Source organism: Lepidochelys kempii, chromosome 5, assembly GCF_965140265.1.
Source record: "Lepidochelys kempii isolate rLepKem1 chromosome 5, rLepKem1.hap2, whole genome shotgun sequence".
Taxonomy (NCBI): Eukaryota; Metazoa; Chordata; order Testudines; family Cheloniidae; genus Lepidochelys; species Lepidochelys kempii.
This window is the reverse complement of record NC_133260.1, coordinates 130,027,178-130,048,800: the sequence shown is the minus strand read 5'-3', so window position 1 is coordinate 130,048,800 and position 21,623 is coordinate 130,027,178. Positions and strand designations below refer to the sequence as shown.

Genomic DNA, 21,623 nt, shown 5'->3' with positions numbered 1-21,623 from the left:
CCGCTGGATCGATCGCTCCGGAGGTAAGTGTAGACATGCACTGGGGTTGGATAAGGAACTCCTGGGTCGATCTTGTTAGTATCTGGTGAAGTTGTTGTGGACTCTGTTATGGGAAGCCCTAGTACTGCAACACTCCACTGCTTAAAGTGTGTGAGCATTTACGGGAGCCCGCAGAGCCAGCGTTTGCTTCTCAGCTGTTAGTACAGAGAGCTCATCGGCAGACATCGACCATCTCACTGCAACATCCTGCAGCAGAGTCAGTTATGCTACAGTAGAACCTCAGTGTTATAACAGAGTTATGAACTGAGTGGTCAACCACACACCACATTTGGAGCCGGAAGTATGCAGTCAGGCAGCAGTAGAGACAAGAAAAGCAAATACAGAACCGTACTGTGTTAAACATAAACTACTAAAAAAAATAAAGGGAAAATTTTTAAAAAAAGATTTGAAAAAGTAAAGAAACTGTTTCTGTGCTTGTTTCATTTAAACTAAGATGGTTAAAAGCAGCATTTTCTTCTGCATAGTAAAGTTTCAAAGCTGTATCAAGTCAATGTTCACTTACAAAGTTTTGAAAGAACAACTGTAATGTTTTGTTCAGAGTTACAAACATTTCAGAGTTAAGAACAACCTCTATTCCTGAGGTGTTCGTATCTCTGAGGTTCTACTGTATATGCAGAATACCAAACATTTCTGAAAACGTCACATTTCTAGCATGTACACACAAAGCAGTGTGGGTAAATATTGAGCAGCTGTCTAACTTTTTAAAACATTCATTTAATTGTTATTAGACATTACAGTTAAAATTATTCCACTGTAACCATGGTAATTTTTATTACTGACACACTGTTGATTGTTCTATGTGGACATGTCAGTTTGTTCCATACTGATCACAGATGACTGGAAGCGCCATTACAACAGGAGACCTGCCTGTTCATTTGGGGCTAGAATGCCATGTCAGATCTCTCCCAACTGAGGGATGGGTCACAGATCCATAGATTCCAAGGTCAGACAGGACCATTGGGATCATCTAGTCAGATCTCCTGTATAAACACAGGCCACAGAACATCTCCCAACTAATCCCTAGAGCAGATCTTTTAGAAAAACATCCAAGCTGGAATTAAAACCTGTCAGTGATGAGAATCCAACACGAACCTTGGTAGCCGCAGTACCCCAGGAGCAGACTAGTGATTCCATTTTCATGCAACAGCTGACTCCTTGCAACCAGCAAATAGGGCGAAGAGATAGGCAGACCAAGGGCTCTGCGAACACCCAACCCTGGTCTGCCTCCTCTCCACCCACATGTTTCAGTGAGGAGGTACTGGGCCAGCAGCTCCTGCTACACCTGCCCCCACCAGCTAGAGCTGCCATCTGGGCAGGAGGAGAGTCCAGGGGGTGCTTTATTTCCCTTTACTCCATTGTATGGCTGAAGAGGAGCTGGGATACACTAACCCTAAGGTGATGTCTACCTGTGACAGGGCTCACTCATCATGTTAGCTCCACCTGCTGGCCCTCTTGAGGATTAGCTCCGCAGCTTGGTACGCCCTCTCCCACGGGTGCCTAGCCTGCCATCACATCTGCTCTCTGACCAGTGTCACTCCAGGGACTGCAGCGTCCTCTTCATGACACGATCTGCTGCTTTGCTCAGTGCTGGATCTGTAGCTCTCTCCTCCTGCTTGGCCCTCTGGCCAGGTCACTTAAGTCCTCCCCTTCCGGGAAATCAGAGTCTTTCTAGGCCCTGCTGTCTGGTGGGTATCTCCCACGCCCATATCCACTACCTGGTCCTGGCTCAGGGACCCTGTGAACTGCAGTCACCTACTGCATTACTTTTCCTCAGCTACCACTGCATTTTCCTGGGCCACTTCCCTGTGGCCACAAATCCCTACTTAGCCTCAGCAGTCCATCCAGAGTGCCTTCTCTACTCCCTGGGTCTCTGCCTGCTCTGCTCTGTCCAAGGTGCTACAGGTTTGCGGCCTACTAGGGAAACAGTCTTCCCCCTCAAGCACCCAGAAGCTACTGACCCTCCTCTGCACCTCTTCCTATATGGGCCTGCTGGGCCAGGATTGGCTGCTCCTCACAGCATCTCTCCTATTGGATACTTCCTCACACAGCCTCCCTAGGCCTTTTTTAACCCCTTCATGCCAGTGTGGGCCGGACGCCCCATTACACTAACTTCTTAGGGGGGGATGTGATTCCCAGCTCTAGGAGATATACCCAGGCTAGCTCTCATCAAGCTAGCATGTTAAAAATAAAGAGTTGCCATCTCAAGAATGGGCCCAGCATCTAGGCTGAAACCATACTGAGAGAGGCTAGCCCCTCCTGCCTCCAGGGCTACCCTCTGTTTTTAGTACATTAGCTCAAGTATGTCTCCACAAGCTGGGAATTACATCCCCTGCTCGAAGTGTAGACATACCCTTAGTGTTATCAGCTGCAATAACAGCACCATAGCAGCAGAGTATCAGCTCAGGGCATGCGTACAAAGAGCATATTCACACAAATGCTGCCAACGTTTGCTACGCAGATTGTGCCGTCCGCAGATTGCAAAGTACCTTACTCAATGAGGATTAAGGTCCTACCCAGCTGAGGAAAGGTGGCTGAATTTGGCTCTTCATGTACTTCTGCTGGGGTTCCACAAGGCAAAGGCCAGATTGTGCACCCCTTGCCCCGACTGATGAGCAGTCATGCCATGAGTGCTCCCCTTGATTTCAAGTGGAGAACTTGTGTGAGTAGCAGTTCCCCATGGGAGGAAAATGTTCACCATGTGGTCCTAAGTTAGGAGATTCAGTGTTCCCTAAGAGAGGAAGTGTTGTCCAGTTGCTGATGCAGGAGCATAAGGCAAGGTGTTGCGGAAAAGCAGTGAAGATAGTGCAGTCCTGTTGATCGAGTGATTTGTGTTACAGAAGGGGCTAGAGGCCCCAGATGACATTGGAACTTCTATTGTGCTAATCACTGTAACAACACAGACCATCCAAAGAATGTTCAAGCTAAATAGGCAAGACAGACATGATGGGAAAGGAAACAGAGGCACAGAGAGGGGAAGTGGCTTGCCCAAGGATACCCAGCAGGGAAGTGGCAGAGCTGGGAACAAAACAGGTCTCCTGGCTCCTATTCCAGGGCCCTATTCAGTAGATCATGCTGCCTGCTTTTCTAACAGAGATCACCTGATCCGCAGGATAGATTCCACTGAGTGACAATGACATTCCCATATCTGCAGGGAAGGTGGGCTTTGGAGTGGATAGGAAACATGCATTCTTGATTCCTCAGACTGCATTTGCATTCACGTCAGCCATTTAATAATAACTGCGCTGACATTTTTTCTGATTCTCTGCTTTTTAAAAAACACTTCTAAAAGTGTTTTATAAAAAACCTCACCATTGATTCAAATTCTGGCAGGCAGAATCTGAGTTTCCCTGAGAGGGGACATGTTTTCATTGAGCAGCAGGCACTGGAAGTATTAAATCTGGGAAGTTCAAAGGAGTTCAAGGGATTTGGGCACCCAAACCCATCTAATTTCAGCATGATCTCGGCACCCAATTCTTTTTGGGTCCTCTGAAAATCCCAGTTTAATCTCACAGAGGCAACATGACATGAATGTTACTATGTGGGGAACACAGTCTGATCATGATAAAAAGGTTCTTACTGAAATGAGAATGTATAATTTTGTCTTTATTCTTAGTTTCTCAGTTGATTCAATTCCACTTCTTCAAAGTGTGCTCAAACCAGTATGGAGCATGGATCCTATTGCCATTAAAAGCCCTGGACTGTTTTTCCTCATAATTATGTCTGCGCTCCACAGCCGAGTAGGGAAGTCAGTTTGGAACTTGCTTAAATGTGATGGAGGAAAGCTGAGCAGAGCAGGATCTGTGTTTAACTATCAGGAAATGAATCGTCACTGTCAGAGTTGTAAATTCCATTTAGATTTTCGGGTTTGGATTGATTTTAACTCATTTATCCTTTTGGCCAGAAGCACTTGCAGCTTCCCACTTGAGATTTGTTTCTTCCACTCTTTTTGCACTCCATGCCAATGTTCTGGGTTAGTTCACTTCGTCATTTGAGGGACAGGGGCGGCATTGCTACAAGTTCTGAGTAAGGCACAACATGCAGTTGTGCTGTCCTAGGAGCAGACTCAGAGTCTGAATCTTCTTCCTGGCTCCCTCAAGGCTCCCTGGGGTGCCAGTCCTCAACCTGATGGAGATGACTTCCCACAATGCACCAGCTCTGTTGGCTGCAGACTCAGGAGGCGGAGCCTATGCTGCTATCATTGGTGCACATAGCCAGTGCATGAGTTGGACCATATGTTGGCTTTTGTGTGTCTAAAATGTAAAGTGCCTTGAGGACATACTGTACATCTTAGTTCTGAAAACAAAGCACTGGCTTTTGATATTATTATGAGGATCAGGGTCCCATTGTGCTAGGCACTGTACAAAAACAGGGCATCAGTCCCTGCCCCCAAAGAACTTATAAATGAATGAGAACATTGATAACTGGTAAGGCTGCAGATACTAATTAAAACATAATAATATCTTACTAATAACAAAATTAGCATTTGGAAACCTGGAAATTCTTCACAGAAAGAGTGTGTGACAGGCTCGAAGCCAGGGGTGGGGAAACTTTGTGGCTGAGGGCCAATGAATGCTCACAAAATTGGGTTTGGGGTACACCAGGGGGTGTGAAGGCTCTGGGGTGGGGATGAGGGCAGGAGGGGAATCAGGGCTGGGGCAGGGGTGAGGGTTCCGGCTGGGGGTGCAGGCTCTGGGGCGGGGCTGGGGAAGAGAAGTTTGGGGTGCAGGAGGGTGCTCCAGGCTGGGACCAAGGGGTTTAGAGAGTCGGAGGGGGATCAGGACTGGGGCAGAGGGTTGGGGTGTGGGGAAAGGCTCAGGGGTGCAGGCTCTGACCAGTGCTTACTCCAAGTGGCTCCCAGAAGCAATGGCATGTCCCTTCTCCAGCTCCTACACGTGGTACGGCCCCTGACCCAGTGCCCCGGCTGGAACGCCGGAGCGGCCCCCAACCCATAGGAGCTCGCGGGCCAGCTTAAAAATGGCTTGCGGACCACATCTGGCTCGCGGGCCTGTAGGTTGCCCACCCCTGCTCTATGCAGAAAGTGATTTCTGAGGAAGAACTTTAAAGGAGAGATAATGGGGCCTCTAATGCACAGTGGGATAGGAATATGTGTTACAGCGGCAGGGGGCAGTTTTACATCTCTTAAGGGAGAAAAAAAAAAAAGCAACACAAACCGGTGAGAAATAGCATGAAAAGAGGGTGGTCGGGAAGAAGTCAAGCAGACCATACAGAGACAGCGGGACCCAACAACCATACACATGGGATGAAATCTCCGCAGCGGATTTTAAATGTGGGAAGTGGGGAGGGAACACAGATTGAAGGTACAGCTAACCATGCAATTTAACCTGGATGGGTTCAACCCATCACCGCTGTTCTTTGATGACAGCAGTGAACTGGACAAGATGGGAGCAATGCTTTCATGGTGTGATGAAAGGCTTAAGGGCAGATAAAATAGAAAAGGGTTTTTGAAGTAGCTATTTAATTTCATGTAGTGGGTGAGGAAGCTCTTGAAGTCTATAAACAGACACTGCCTGAGGAAGACAAATGTATTTGGCAGGAAGTCTTAAAAATATTTAAGAATGACTCTAACCTTAAAGAGAACATTGTGTTTGAGTGGCATCAATTTGAGTCTCCTCATGTGGGAGCAAATAGGATTGACAAGTCTGGAGCCAAATTGAGACAGAAAGATGAGAGAGTCTGAGATTACTGAAAATGATCTGCTTAGAGAGAAAACTGTCCCTGGTGTGATTGACAAAACCAGAGAGAAAGGTTATTAAGGGAGTCTGATTTATGCTTGCAAAAAGCAATAGATATCTGCAAGGCCCTGGAGGCCACACCATGCTAGAGAGAGATAATAAAAGCACTGAAAAGTTGGTACAAACTGTCAGACAAAACAGTACTGGGAGTAGCATCACCAGAGCTTAGCCACATGAGACTGAACAGGGGGTGCAAATGAACACCATAAACTGAAACGTAACAGGCCTCACCAATTCCTAGCATACCTCTGCACAAGAAAGCCAGAGGCTGTTTGATTCACAAACAGTGATGCTGAACATAGGCTGAGTTGAACACAAGGAACTTTATTAAACCTTGTGCACTGCTTTGTCCATGTGGCTGGGTTGCTTCCAGCCTAACTCCCCAACTTTCCCTGATCCACTAGCATCCTGTCAACAACAGTCCCTCTGACCCCAGTTCCACTGATCGTGATATATTTCCCCTATTTTACAAAAACAGTTTATGGAAACATTAAAAAGTAATTGACACCACCCCACCCACCATCTCCCTTTGGCCCCAGGTTGCTAGCACACAGCCCAGTCGGAGTCTTGTCTTTACCACAGATTTAGCTGGTCACATAGCTTCCGACATAGTTTGGTCTGCTCAACGGGCAACCACACCAGAAGTGACCTCTCTCAGTCTCTCTCTCAAAGTCTAGCAAACTCTTTCTGTGGCGTCTCCTCCCCCACCATGGGGTTGGCCTCTGGATGGTTCTCTGTCTCGCCATTCTGTGAGGATCTCTGTGTCTCTGTAGGCTCTCTGTGGCTGGTGTCTCTGCTAGCTTGTAAGCCTACCACTTGTTTTTCTTTTATAGTCACCTTGTATGCACTAGATACAACTCTCTAGTGACTGGATCCTCACAGGACAGCCTGTCTCCAGGGCCAACAGGTCCTTGGTTGACCTGTCGTACACTTGTATTTGCTTTCTCTGATTGTCGGCCACCTCCTCTCAGCAGTATCTCCATCCTTCTGGGTGCAACAGGTCTCCCCTTGTGGGTAGCAAGGCTTTGGTCCTTTGGGTACCCCTGTGATGGGGTATTTCTGTGTGCCAAGAGTGTTAGCAAGGGTTCTGAGCCAGAAGAAACAGCTTTGTCTAACAACCTTAGCTGTTTTCACAGCTGATTCCACCTTACCATGGCTCTGTGGGAAAGTTGACGAAGTGGTGTGCCGGTCAAACTCCCATTTGCGTGCAAATTCCTTGAATTCTTCCCAGGCAAATTGGGTTCTGTTGTCAGTGAATACGCTATCCGGAATGCTGTGTCTTGCAAAGTGGGCCCTCAGTTTGCCAGTCACTGACTTGCTTCTTGTGTCAGGCAGGCCATTAACCTTCCAAAAATTTGAATAGCAGTCTACTGTAATCAAGTACTGCTTTTCCTTGAGGGTAAATAAGTCTGCTCCCACCTTTTCCTATGGTCGGATGGAGAGCTCATGTGATAAGTGCCAGCAGAATGACTGGCCGATGTCACACTCTCCTATTAAAGGAGCGGAGTTGTGTATTCATTCCCAGCCAGTAAACACACATTCAAGCCTGTCTAAGACAGCTGTTACAGTCCAGGTGTGAATCATGTATTTTTTGAATGACATCCTTGCATAATGAGGCAGGGACAATAGCTCTGTGTCCTTTAAATAGGATTCCGTTGCTGTACGCTCAGCTCATCTTTAATTTCAGAATATGGTTCTGCTCTCACCAATACTTGGCTTTTGTCATCTGGCCCTCCTTGAATCATTCTCTCGATTGCCTGTAGTTGGACATCCTTTTCTGTAGCCTCTGATCACCAACAACTTTGCAGCCAAAACTGGGGGACAGCGCAACATGTGAATGGATTCAATGTCCTGATCCCCTTACACCAGCTTGCTGAAGCTAGGTATACATGCTGCTCAGAGTGTCAGCGAACAACAGTAGCCACTGTGGAAAATATCTGATCTTTAGTTGTTAGTGCTGGAGTCTTTGTGGCATGAATAAGGGTCTTGGCCATGATTGTCTCTTGGGGTTTATGGTCTGATAGCACTACCAGTGGATGGCCATAGTTGTACCAATGGAATCGTACCACTCCAAATACCACAGCCTGAAGCTCTTTTTCTATTTGAGAGTACCCCGTTCAGTCTCAGACAAGGCTCAGCTGCAATAAGCAACTGGCTGCTCCTGCAAAAGAGCTACACCCAAACCCACCAGCCTGGAGTGTCAGTGGCTCTCATGGCTGGTAGTATGTAAGGACAGGGGCATCTGTGATCATTTCTTTGTGCGTCAAATGCTTGCTGTTGGGAATCTGCCCAGTCCCACTAAACATTCTGTCTTGTTAACTGATGTATGGGTTCCACTACTGCAGCCAAGTGTAGACAGAACTTGGACACAACATTTATCATTCCTATGAAGTGCTGTACCCCATTCACATCTAATGGAGCTGGCATATCCGACTACCCTAATCTTCTTAGGATCTGCTTTCAAACCTTCTGCTGTTAGCAGATGTCAAGTGTATGTCACCTCACGCTTTGTGAGACACACTGTCTGGCTTGAATTTTATGTTCTTGTCCCTGCATTGCTGTAGAAAAGTTTGTAGTTTTCTGCCATGGTCTCATTCAGGTTTCTATCATTACTCCCTTCACTTACAGTGAGGATATCTGCAGTTATTTTCACCCTGGCAGCTCTTCCAACACTTGGGTGAGTCTTCTCTGGAACACTTCTGGTGCTGTGCTTATGCCTATTGGCATGTGTGGCCATCTGTAGCAACCAAATGGTGTTGCAAAGGTCGCCAGCATGCTAGTCTTCTTCCAGGCTTATGTGCCAAAACGCATTCCTCACATCACAGAGCATGAACATTCTGGTTTGAAAAGTTCTGGCAAGATGTCACCAGTTGTAGGCAGTGAACAGTGGCATCTTTTCACTGCCTGGTCCAGAAGCTTTAGGTCTATGCAAATGTGTAATTTGCCAGATAGCTTCTTTAATAGCATCATGCTACTTACCTAGGGTCTGTACTGACCTCTACAGGTGCTATGTTATCCCTTGCTCTGCAGTCTTTTGAGCTCCTTGCATGCTGAATTTTTTTTTTTTTTTTTTTGTAGTAAGCACACAGATGGGAAATGGAAACAGCTTTACTTTGAGGCACCTGTTGCCTTTGAAAATATCCCCATATGCTTTTTAAATTTTCTCCATTGTCCATGGGACTCCTTTTTTTTGCTCCTTGCACTGCATCTATAAAATTCTGATGCTGCACCCTGATTAAATCCCAGCTTCTACGACTGTATTCTCCCAGAGGGGTCTGTGGTGCTTATCATCCCATCACCACAAACTTCACCTAGTACCACTGGTTATTTTTCAGGTTTGTTACTATAAGGTCACATTCTCCTAAAATCTGCATTATGCTCTCATTGTATATTAGATTGCACCTGCTGTTTGTAATGGGTGTGTTCCATTCCAATTTACCCCGAGGAATCACAGTGCAGGAGGCCCTATTATTCACTGAAATTGCATGAGGTGTTTCCCTAATAACATTGTTGCAGACACGGAGGTTGGTATTGTCCCTTGTTGCATTCCTGTCCCAAATGCCTGTACCCAATATGCTCTCCAAATCAAAGAGAGAGAGTCATGATGTCACCATTGCTGTGCCATCCCCTTCTTGTACAAGTTTGATCATCTTTCTGAGACCTTCTTCTGCTCTTAGACACTGATAAAATGGTTCAACTTGCCACATTCCTTGCAATGCTGTCCTAGTGCAGGGCAATTCTCCTTTACATGCTCATGCTGCCTCCCACAGTAAATGCACGTCACAATGGGCATGGAACCTTGGTCACTTGCTCTTCTTTGCTGTTGTCTCACTTCATGTACTTCTGGGGGTATTGTGCCTCCTAGGGCTTTCAGTGTTTCTAGGGGCTTTCAATGCACACCCAGGTCTAAGTATCTGTCTAACGTGAGGTCCACTTCCCGGAGAAGCTGCTCCTGCAGGTGATGATCCCAAGTACTGCAAACTATCCTGTCCCGAATCAGGGAGTCTGTCATTGGATGGAGCAGCCAATGTGCATAAGGCATAACATAGGGGGTCCACCTCCTCCTCTTCAAACTGGTGTCTAGTGAAAAAGCTGGGTCACGCCACAGTTTTGTTCTGCTGTGGGGAGCAATAGGCCCCCATGGATCTTAGGACTGCTATGAAGCTTGAGGCAGTGGTGAGTTTCAGAGCATGCAGCTCTCTTTCTTGTGCCCCAGCAAGGTCAAATAATCCTTTTAGTTTTACTTTCCTGCTGCTGTCATCGCCCTGCAAGGCCAGGCCTGTGTACAGCTCCAACTCCTTCGTCCACTGGATCTATCCCTGGGCTAGGTTTGTGTTTGCAAAAATCTAGGACTCCAGAGTGAGTTCCGTGGCTTATGCCATCAGCTGCTGCACGGCAGAGAACTCCCTGCTCAGACACAGACACCATGTTTCATTTACAAAAGCTGACTGCAGGTGAAATTCAAGGGATTGGAACAAATTGAACAAGTGAAATTGATTAAATCCTGTGCACTGCTCTGTTTATGTAATCCAGCCTAAGTCCCAGTGTTCCCTGTTCCCCTAGTGTCCTGGGAATAACACTGCAGGGAACATGGGCTCTCTGACTCCCGTTCCTCTAATCCTGGTACAGAGGCACTGCAGAACTGTGTGAGGAATTCCTATCTGCTCATAACAAGAGCCTTTTCCAAGAATCTAGAACTTACATCAGCAAACGCAGCAATTGCCAAAGCAGAAATACCCCTCCTGAGACATGGCAGGCCAAATATTTGAAGGCAACTAGTGATTGGGTACCCAAATTAAGACACCTTAAAGGCACCTGATTTTCAAAAAGTGCCAAGAAATGAGGCACCTTTCAGCTGTCTCAAGTTGGGGATTTAAAAATTGGGGCGTCCAAAATCTCTTTGAAAAATTTACGCCAGCATCACTAAGGAACTAGTGAAGGACTATGTACCATTTGCATCAAGAGACGCAGTAGATTTGTAAGGCTTCTGGGAGTGAAACTCCACTATTTCAGTTCAGGGACCCATAATTGGATAGAATAGCGGAAACAGTCATGCAGGAACATTCATGTTTTACAAACCCAGATCCGGGCAGAGGTCCATAGGCACTTGTTCTAGTGTTTGGAAAGACCACGGACAGCAGAGTCAAAAGCACTGTGACGCGGGCAGCCAGGCCTCCACTGTCTGCATAAATATAGACACTGGACCAGCATAAACAGTGCCCCTTCCCCACGGAGAGGGGATCGCAGACGCAAGTTTGCTATTGTTTGCACCCCTCAGTGGTGTTTGCCAGCAATCCTTTCTGAGCACCAGTGACTGGCGCCTATGCACAGGGAATAACCCTTGGAACTCCCCCACCCTCCGACAATGCCCCAGGCACAGAGGAAGAGCTGCCCTGCCTCTCTAGTGGATTGATTTGCCTGACTGAAATGGGCCTCTCAGTTTTTTGAAGAAGAAAATTTGCATGACTTTAGCAGAGCACTAAATACCTCCCTCGAGCCAAACTAAACCCCTTGGTGTACTGGCCCGGTGTGGGGGTTTCTGTTACGGCCAGATGTGCTCTTTCAAGGGCGCAGAAGTGGCACTGTGTCGGAGATACACTCTTTGCCAGTACAATTCCTCCTGGGGCTCCCCTGTTTTGCTGAGGGGGAATGATCTGTATCACCCCTTCACAACCAGGATATTCCTCCCCATGGCACACCCAGCTGGCTCTCCTGGCTGGCAAGAACCATGACTCTGCCTACTCCCCCACCCAGCACCTGGAGTTTAGATCCAAATAGCCCTCATGTGGTTGGCAAACTATGTGGAGTGGGGAAAGGGCAATCAGTGTTGCCCCCTACTCCTCTGCACTGCTGTATCAGGGCTAATCACAATCCCATCTTTAGAAGAATGGGTACTAAAGGCTAAGGACCTGATGCAACCTGCACTCAGATAAACTAATAGACTGGCAGGTAGATGTCAGTGGGAGTTGGATGGGGCCCTAAAAGCATTATCACCTGGATCACATACAGGCAGGTCCCTTTCTATACAGCAGGAAGCAGGATATATTTTTAAAGACATAAAAATCTCAGAAAAGTTTAAAAAACGCTCTAGTTTTTGGAATTTCCCAGATTTTAAAATGACCCTAAACTTCTCCCTAAGAAAACGGTGGGTACTTGCTTTTCTCACATATTTACTCTCTGAAATTAATTTCTATTTTAGGCACGATTTCTCTTCTCTTAACTAATTGCTCCCAATTTACATCCGACACTTCCTGATAAATTTTGTTAGGCTTGTCTGCCACATCTGCACCATACACAAAATTATTCATAATACTACAGACTGAACTTTGCCAGATGGGTGTTTAGATGTATTTATTTAACATTTTCTACATAAGACTGAGGCAAATGCAATTTAGCCTTGAGAGTGCTATGTTTGGCAAATCTATTGCACGTTGTTATTAAGAAGCAAATTTAAATTTAAAATAGGAAACAACACTGTGCTTTATATCTGTCTATCACAATATTTTCAAAAGAGCTTGTGTGTGATAGAATGTACACCATTCGCTCAGATATATTTTATATCAATAAACCGATTCCTAGATTTAAATGTCAGAAGGGACTGAATACTATGATAATTTAGTCTGATCTCCTGCATAACACAGGCCATAGCATTTCACATCATAGAATATCAGGGTTGGAAGGGACCTCAGGAGGTCATCTAGTCCAACCCCCTGCTCAAAGCAGGACCAATCCCCATTTTTTGCCCCAGATCCCTAAACAGCCCCCTCAAGGATTGAACTCACAACCCTGGGTTTAGCAGGCCAATGCTCAAACCACTGAGCTATCCCTCCCTCCTCTATCTTGCATCAAGCCCATTACTTTTGATTGAACTACAGTGTCTCTATTAGCAGCATCCAATCTTGAGTTGAAGACTCCAGGTGATAAAGAATCCACCACACTGTATAATGTAAGTGTGTGCAAGGATGCCTTGATCTGGCAAGACAAAGGTTAAAACCAGTAGTAGAGAGACACTTTTGGAGGTACGGGGTATGAAAGCAGAAGGGAATGTTAAACTACACTGAAATTTGCACTTCAGTCCGGGATAAGGAATATTTACATGTTAATTGACCTTCAGAAAGGGAGAAATCATTGGTAATGAATTGCCTATGCATTTTTTTTTAATATCACATACACTTTGAATAGGTTTGAGTGTCCACTGAGAGAAAATGCCTCTGTTTTTGTTGCTAGTTGTCCATACTCTGCTGAGGACTTATGAGTCTCTCAGAAGGAGTCACTCTTTGCTTCATGTCTATTTTTCTTTGCCTTTATTCTTCACCAGATTGGTTTTCTTTACCGCCCTCCTGCCCATACTGCTGCTCGCAGTAACACTACACGTGGCCGTTTTCACCACTAAATTAAAGCACACTCTCAAAGCACCAGGATCCATCAAAGAGTTAAGAACGCTCCTGAATATGCACTCACATGGCTGGTTCCCTGGAAAGACGACGTTTTCTGCCAGTGCAGGAGCACCTGCATTTTTATATCAGACCCCTATTGATACATAAAAACACAGATCTATATCTTATGTCCTGAGGGGGGACGAGTCATATGCTTTTAGCCCCTGAAGTCCTCTCCTGTCAGTCTGTCTGTATAATCACACATATTTGCTATAGGAAACTACTGACTTGCTAGCTCACATATGAAGTATCTTGTGTAATTACCATTAAACATAATTTAATAATTAATACAGTTACTCCTTCGCTGAGCAGTAGCAGATCCCAGGGCTTGGCAGGTTGGTTCTGGAGGGAAAAAAAGAAAAATTGGCTCTGTGGAACAGGCCTAGCTTAACCAATATGCACTGGACACACTTGTTCCTGACCATCTAACCAGTTTTTAACTGGCCACGTTGATCTTTCCCCTGCGTTGCTGGCTGCAATAGTGCCAGGGTTTTTCACTTGTAACTTACACATCGCAATTGGCAACCATTGTTGCCCACACGCATGGGAACGCCAGTGGCTGCTTCCACTCTGGCGCAGAGGTTGCATGGCCCGTAGGAGGGCTGCTGGCACAGCACTTGCCAGGCCCTCAACGTGCAGATGTGGCAGCTGAGGCTCCTGCTCCTCCCAGTGCTAGAAATCAGGGTGGACCCAAGGCTCGCCTGCAGGAAGGGATAAGGAGCAGGGGTGGGGCTCCTGGGAGAGGATGGTAGGGGAGCTCCCTGCACTGAGGCTCTGGGGATAGGGTGGGTGCAGAGGCTTAGGGCCGGGCCGGGCAGGGGTGGGTGTCAGAGGGGAAGAGGAGGATCAGGCTGGTGGGGAAGGTAGTGCTCAGTTTTTATGCCTCTTGGATGTGACAACCCTACTTAGCTCCCAACCAGGTTTGGTCCAGCTGCCCCAGCCCAATCATGACTCACCCCTGGCACGAGTGGTCAACACTTCCGTGAGTGGTGTTGCAACCTGGCACATGGGGTCGCAGCCGCACTCAGGTTTCGTGCCATAGGTAGATCTTTGCACCCTGGGGAGCTGCACCACCGCCTCTGGATGCTCCCCCAGATGCCAGAGCGATCAGACCATGTCAGAGAAAGACCCCTCCCAGGAGCCCCAATTCTCAGAACCCTTTTCAGGGATCAGTTTGTCTTCAGCCCATTCTGCCTCTTTCCTGGTGTTGGTGTCTGTCATAAGCCACGATGGCCTCTTTGGGGTCTTGGTAGCTGGCCATCATGGTACCCAAGTTCACCCTTTGTCCCAAGGAAAAGAGCCTGCTTTCTTGCTTGCTTGGCTGCTGACATGGTCTGATCGTCCAATCAATGTCTCAGAGTCAGTCCCTTATTTGTATCGATTTGAATCTAATTTCTGTCCCAAGCCAGCTGAGACTCAGTGCCCCTTTCCCTGAGGAGCTGGTAAAGCTCTTCTCTTAGCCCTCCCAGTGTTTCAAAAGGCAGGAAAGCACCTCTGGCTCAGAAGGCTCAGCTATCAAATGCACCCAGGTACTTGCTCTTTTCTGCTTTCCATGGTCTCCAACAAGTCCAGCTTTAATCAGGAACCTGTCCCCTGTGACTGGGGAGCCAATTGGGCACAGCTGAGTTCATTGCTATGTCACATTACATACGTGCACCCCAGCAATTAGCCTACTTAGCAAATGTCTCCGAGAGCAAAAGGAGAGAGAGAATGGGTATTAGATTTTTTTTAAAAAGTCAAATTGTCATGTATATTTAAATTCAATATTCTAGATTTATACTTTTCATTATATTTTTAAAACACTTCTCTGATCTAATAAAGATGTTCTCTTACTTATAGATTGTATAATCACACACTCTAATTTATGGAAGGTGTGGGTCCCTCCCATTTCCATAGTGCACAAAACTGCAAAATACTTTATTCAGTCCCCGATGTGGAGCGTGTGCCTTGTTTTCTTCACATTGTACATACCAGTCCTCCAACAGACACAGAGGGAACACAGCCAATCCTGTCTTTCAGAAACCACACTCCCAACACCAATGCTGGGTTCCCAGGGAACACCTCTACACCAAGAATCAACTCTAGTTAGAGGGCAGAGAAAACCCTCCTGTCCCCTGCAGTTACTTTTCAGGGAAGATGTTGCACCAAAACAGTAACAATAAGAGCATGTGTTCAAGGACTGTACTTTGTTACCATGCTAAAAAAAAGAATGCAAGTCTACATGTAACAGCACCACCTGGCGACTCCTGTCACAAGACTATATTCCTTAAACTTAATAGGCTGGATGACATGAAACATTCCCAAAGCCTTGTGTCACTGTGCAGTTCCCCCAACGTACCACTTTACACATGTATTTCAACTAGTCTGTGGAATGTCTAAGACTAAGGGCAACATCCTCACAGTTGTGCTAGGGTTACTTCTGGCTTTACCTTTGCAGCTTCCTGATCCTGGGGATTTATAGGAACCAATTTGGCCAGTAGTGCAACTCAAAACAGCCTCAGAGCTGGTCTAAACGGTGCCAAACTACAATGCCACCAAAGACCTGTTCTGGTAGCCAGGCAACACTAACACAAAAATGCTCCAATCCCTGTTCCCTTAACCATGCCCCCAACATCAGAACCAGCAGGCAGGCCTGGAGTTGGTACTGCCTGTGTCAGGGACAACTGAAAGAGTTCATTGAGCTTTGTTCCAGCATAGCAATCTAGGAGGTCCTGTACTATGTACATTGCATGATGTGAGCAACGTACTGTGTGAACTGGTTTGGTGTTGGACAATGGATAGGACAGCTATGGAACTTATGGCACTGCATACCAGAGAGCCTGGACAGCAGAGTAGCTACTTGGGGGTTTACCATTATTCTGGGCCTCGTGGCAATGTTTCCTCACAGAGACAGACTGAAGCTGAGGCAGTGCATTTTGCAGAGGATACATAGGGCTTATCCGGGGTGCCCCCTAGCTATCTCATGATGCAAGATAAACAGGATCTTGGACATCTCCCTAGCGTGTGCACAGCTTGTAAACAAACCAGCTCCTTCGTTGAGCCCTGCAGAAATAGGGTCCATGCATTTGTCCATTGCTGGTGTGTTCCCTCAGCTGCAATGCGGTCACACTGCTGGCTAGCAGAGGGTGAGAGCATGACCCTAACTGCAGCTGAGGCAGCACAGAACTCTGCGAGCAGAGGGCTTGGAAGCACAGTTGCACATTCCTTACGTCTATTGCGCTCTCAGTGCTCCTGACAGCGCCTGCCCATGTCCTGCACCCAGGCGGGGCAGTGACACAGCAGAATGCCAAAGCTCTACTGCGCCAATCCCAGCACGGGCCATGCAGCACAGCCACCACCGAGCCCTGAATCCCCGAGCTGACAACATCTGTAATCTAGATTTGTAATAAATTATTCAACTTTTCTTCATTATTTGCCGGACTTTCAGAGCTGGGGGAATCATTTGTGATTTTATAACTTGCACCATACTATAAAAGATACATTAGTGAATAATGTTCAGTTGTTACCCAATTCTAATATGAAATAACACTGGACCCAATATCCCCATTATTAGCCTGTCTCCACTCCCCTACACTGCTGTTTCTTATCACTTAGTTTCCATAGGAACACGGGATTTGCCATATGGAATCAGACTCGAGGTCCGTCCAATCCAATATCCTGCCTCTGACAATGGCCAAGGCCAGACACTTTGTACGATACAAGAAAGCCTAAACAGGCAAATAATTCAATTATTATCCAATCACGCAAGTCTTTCCCCCTTGATTTACCCTTCTTTATTCCATACAGAGCACAAGGCCTTCACTAGTGCCTTCCCTTGTCAATGAGCTCTTGCTGCAGTCTTAGCTTTTAATTCTGCTTCAGTTGTGTGTTTCCATGTTGCCCTCGGCCCCTCTAACCCTGAGGATTTCAGTCTAATGCTCGTCTTGTTATGGTCTTCAGATCTTTCCTCCATGTGTATTCTGGCCAACTCCATTTTCATTCCATAATTTCCTCTCCTGTTTGTTTCTGTTCCATCCTCCTCCAAAGCGCTTCATTTGTGATTTTTTTGGCCATCTGATACTAAGGATTTGTTTCAGGCAGCTGTTTATGAAAAGTTGGAGTTTATGTAGTAGTGTCTTAAGTCCCCAAGTTTTAGCCTCTTTCCCCCAGCTACTGTATGTTTATTTTCTTGATCCTCTTAATTCCTAATAGCCATGGACGAGGTGGTGCCTTTTGCAACTGGTTATTGAGAATTCAGGAACGAAGCAGTTAATAATCCCTGAAGGAGTTCATTAACATAGTAGGAAGAATTATCCTCCTCCCTGCCAGAAGCTTGAGAGACCCTCAATTACCTGGAATAGCAAAATGCAGATGAAAGCAGCTCTTGCTGAGACCCTTTGTATCAGGGCAACTTCCCTCTGGATTCTGATTTACATGATGTACAGAACACACCCAGTCCCTGCTGCACCCTACTGCAGATGCCTCAGGCCGAGCGCATCTGCTCTGTCAGGCAGAGCTACTTTGTACCCTGATGCTGAGGTGCCCATACAGGGACTAGGATGGGATGGTCACATGGTCTAGGATTGGTACTCAGATGCCAAGAGATCCAAATAGGAGGTATTACTTCTCTGTTCTATTCAGCTTTGTCATATTTATACAGATTTGTAAGCTCCCTCATGCTTCTCTGGCCAATTAAAATGTAGAACACTTGGGAGTGACTGTTCTGTTAAAAGAAAAGGAGTACTTGTGGCACCTTAGAGACTAACCAATTTATTAGAGCATAAGCTTTCGTGAGCTACAGCTCACTTCCTCAGATGCATATCGTGGAACCTGCAGCAGGCTTTATATATACACAGAGAATATGAAACAATACCTCCTCCCACCCCACTGTCCTGCTGGTAATAGCTTATCTAAAGTGATCATCAGGTGGGCCATTTCCAGCACAAATCCAGGTTCTCTCACCCTCCACCCCCCCACACAAATTCACTCTCCTGCTGGTGATAGCCCATCCAAAGTGACAACTCTTTACCAGCAGGAGAGTGAGTTTGTGCGTGTATGGGGGTGGGGGGGATGTGAGAAAACCTAGATTTGTGCAGGAAATAGCCCAACTTGATTGTCATGCACATTGTGTAAAGAGTTGTATAAACAGGAGCATAGTGAGTAAGAATACGGAAGGGATTTTACCTCTGTGTATGGCAGTGGGGAGACTAATACTGCATTCAGTTCTCCTGTCCTCATATTTAAAAGGATGTTGAAAAATTGGAAATGGTGAGGAGAAGCACCACAAAAGTGATTCGATGGCTGGAGAAAATGCTTAATAATGAGAGAGATACCAGGAACTCAATCTCTTTAGCGTGTCAGAAAAGAAGAAGCTCAAGAGATGACTTGATTATGGTGTATAAGTACCTTCACAGGGAGAAAATACAGGAACAAAAAACTCTTTAATGTAGCAGAGAAAGCAATGACAAGACCCAATGGCTAGAAGTTAAAACCAGACCAATTCCAATTAGAACTTGGGCACAAGTTTTGCTGAACAATGAGGCTGGTTAACCACTGGAACAAAGGATTAAGGGAAGAGGTGGAATCTCCACCTCTTGGAGTCTCCAGGCCAAGACTGGACGCCTTTCTAGAAGATGCTTTAGCCAAACGCAAAAGCTATTTCACTCAATACTGGAGTAACTGGATAAAATTCTCTGGCCTGTGTTATTCAGGAGGTCAGACTAGGTGATCCCTTCTGGTTTAAGAAAACAAACAAACAAAAACTATGAATTTGGCCTTAATGAGTATGGGTCACACATTTCTTCCCAAAATTCAGTGAAACTACTGTTTAATAAATGTGATTTGAGTTCATGTAAAATCTGTGAAACTGTTAGACTGCAGGATTGCATGAGGTGGAAATTTCTAAATCCCTCTGGTGACACACTCTGCCAAGAATTTATATAGGCGGCAAAATAACTGTAAACAAACATTTATATTGTATAGCTATAACAGATCTCACTGAACAGAAAACATTTTAAAGAAGTACTGGGAGTTTATGGGAGCTAACCAAAGGATTTCAGGGACTGGCATTCCATTGCCCACCTGTTGTATATAGTCCTACTCAAACCAGGATCAATATAACAATAACACCAAAACTTATTTTCCCCCCAACATTTCCAATGAATAGCATTTCTGAAAATGGTGCACAGCTAATTTACACAGTTCAAAGTCCATATCAGCTGGCTGACTGCTTCTCAAATCCTAGTCCATTTATAGTAAACAAACAAGACAATAAAAGTGTAGTGGTCCCACATATTCCAGGTGCAGAGTGAACATTTTCAGCATAAACAGAAAAACTCAAATTGTACAGTGGTTCAGTTGTCTTAGTTTTCCAAAATCATGTACACTAGGCTAACGCCAGTGACTATGCCAAATTCCAGCTAGGGCAATTATATCCTGTCAATCTAAATTCTGCATGCAGTTTCAGTTGAATACAGAATTTTTATCCTACATCTCCTGTTGTCAACTTTCACATAGGATTACTAGACCTTGTTACACTGCTACCTCACTCTATCTCAGAGGTGGCTGCATTTCACTGGTGGGTGAAGTGATTTATATAGCTAGAGTTGGATATAGGTCTTGTCTATCTCCAAAGTTACAGTGGTTTAATTAAAGGTGTTATTTTAAATATTTTCTAATAAATTGTATGTGTTTGCCATGTGATCTAGAGAAAAAAAATCTCTGAATTGGAAGGAAATCTTTGCTCTGTTTAGTGTTCAAATACTGTGCCAGCGAGTTAGTTCAAGTGTGTAACACTAACTTTATTTTTGTCAATCCACTGTGTGCGTTTCCGTGGAAACGGGAACCAACAGAAGAATGCTGGCTCTTAGTTTTTGGTTTGCTCTTGTCTCCATGGAAACAGTGGTCTCATTGGTGAAAATAAGGATAAGGATTTTTAAATAATGACTTTCTGAAAGCTTCCCTCTACTTAATTGTGCCTTTGTGATCTTTATTGTCACAGAAAGAAATGCAACAAAATTACAATCTGAGAGCTTCAAACCCAAGTTATTTCCCAATTAATACAAACAGCAGGTCTATCAAACTCCTTCCCCAATCAGACTATACTGTGGCACTCTTTGGACTATCCCCAAGAATTTCCCAATTCATTTTTTAACCTCTTCTTTACAACCGATTAGGAACAATTCCAGTGTTTTACATTTTAAATAAAGACAGCCCTCATGGCCTGGAGTCTGTACCTTGTTGTTTTGTTCAGCTATTTGCCAAGTCTGGTCCAGCTGCTTCATCCTAAATGATCTCTGAAATTCTCCACCGCCGGCTCCTGCATTGTTCTCTTTTAAAGGCATTCTTCCGGCTGCCCAAAATGCTAGTGACATTATTTTGCTGGGTACTGCTAGCGTCTGTAGGGTTAATGTTCAAAGGTGCACAATTAGAACACTAGGGGGTGTTGTGGTGGCTGTTTCACTTCCATTGAAAGATTCATGTGAGCAAGGGCCATTCTGTTGAGGCAACTCCAGATAAATAAAACCCATAGCTAAGAATTACCTAGCCAAAAATGCACAGCAGGAATTAATTGAGTCATACAGATTAGCTGCTAAAATGCCTTCTGAATCCAGGGGACTAATAGAATGAGAGCTCCTCTTCTTCATATTATTTATAACTCGGTGGTTGCTATCAGACAGCCTCCACCAGCCACCCCCTTTTCAATGGGCATCCATGAATTCAATGAGTTAAAGTACTTTATGTCCATAAATGACTATTATGACTTATTGTTGGTATTGTGGTAATTTAGCAGGGCAGTTACCCTGCTCCTGTGAAAGGCTAGGCTGATTGGGGAAGCAGCCACAACTGGGGCCATGCCCCAATCAGGCCACAACTAGCCCTATAAAAGGGCTGTGAGCCAGGAGCTGAGTGAATCTCTCTCTACCTCTGGAGAGAGAGAAGGGTAAGTGAGGTAGAGTAGTGCTGGGGAAAGGCAAGAGGGAGGTGGGGAGTGCCAGCCTGGTAACTCCCCAGGCTTCAGGCCTTGTGCAAGGCCTAAAGAAGGTACATCCTAGGAATAGGCAGAGGCAGCTGGTCCTAGCCCCTTGCCAATGATGAGTAGCCATGACAGACTGCAGCTTGTCCCGGTGAGCGGGGGCTAGATGATGACTGGCAGTAGTCACTGAGGTGAGGTGGTGATAGAGGGTTGGGGGTTCCCCTGGGAGGGGAAACCCAGAGTGTGGGGGTACTGCAGGGGCAGAACCCCGAGGTAAAGGGCAGCGGGGTCTGGGAGGGACATGGGGGTGGACTGAGGCAGGTGAGCCACTGGCCTGCAGAGGGCACTCTGTATGCTGGAAAACAGCTAACTCCCAAGATGACCAGCAGGAGGTGCCACACTGGTGAGGCTTCGCTACAG

At 45.9% G+C, this 21,623-nt stretch overlaps 1 long non-coding RNA gene across 1 annotated transcript in view; it reads right to left on the bottom strand.

Annotated features, from left to right (window-relative positions):
- The window catches only part of LOC140912152 (uncharacterized), a 62,951-nt gene extending 42,346 nt beyond the window's left edge, over positions 1-20,605 (bottom strand). The window contains exon 1 of the long non-coding RNA XR_012159233.1: positions 20,464-20,605. This is a non-coding gene — a long non-coding RNA (uncharacterized lncRNA). The remainder of the gene's footprint in view (positions 1-20,463) is intronic.
- Positions 20,606-21,623: the final 1,018 nt, after the last annotated feature.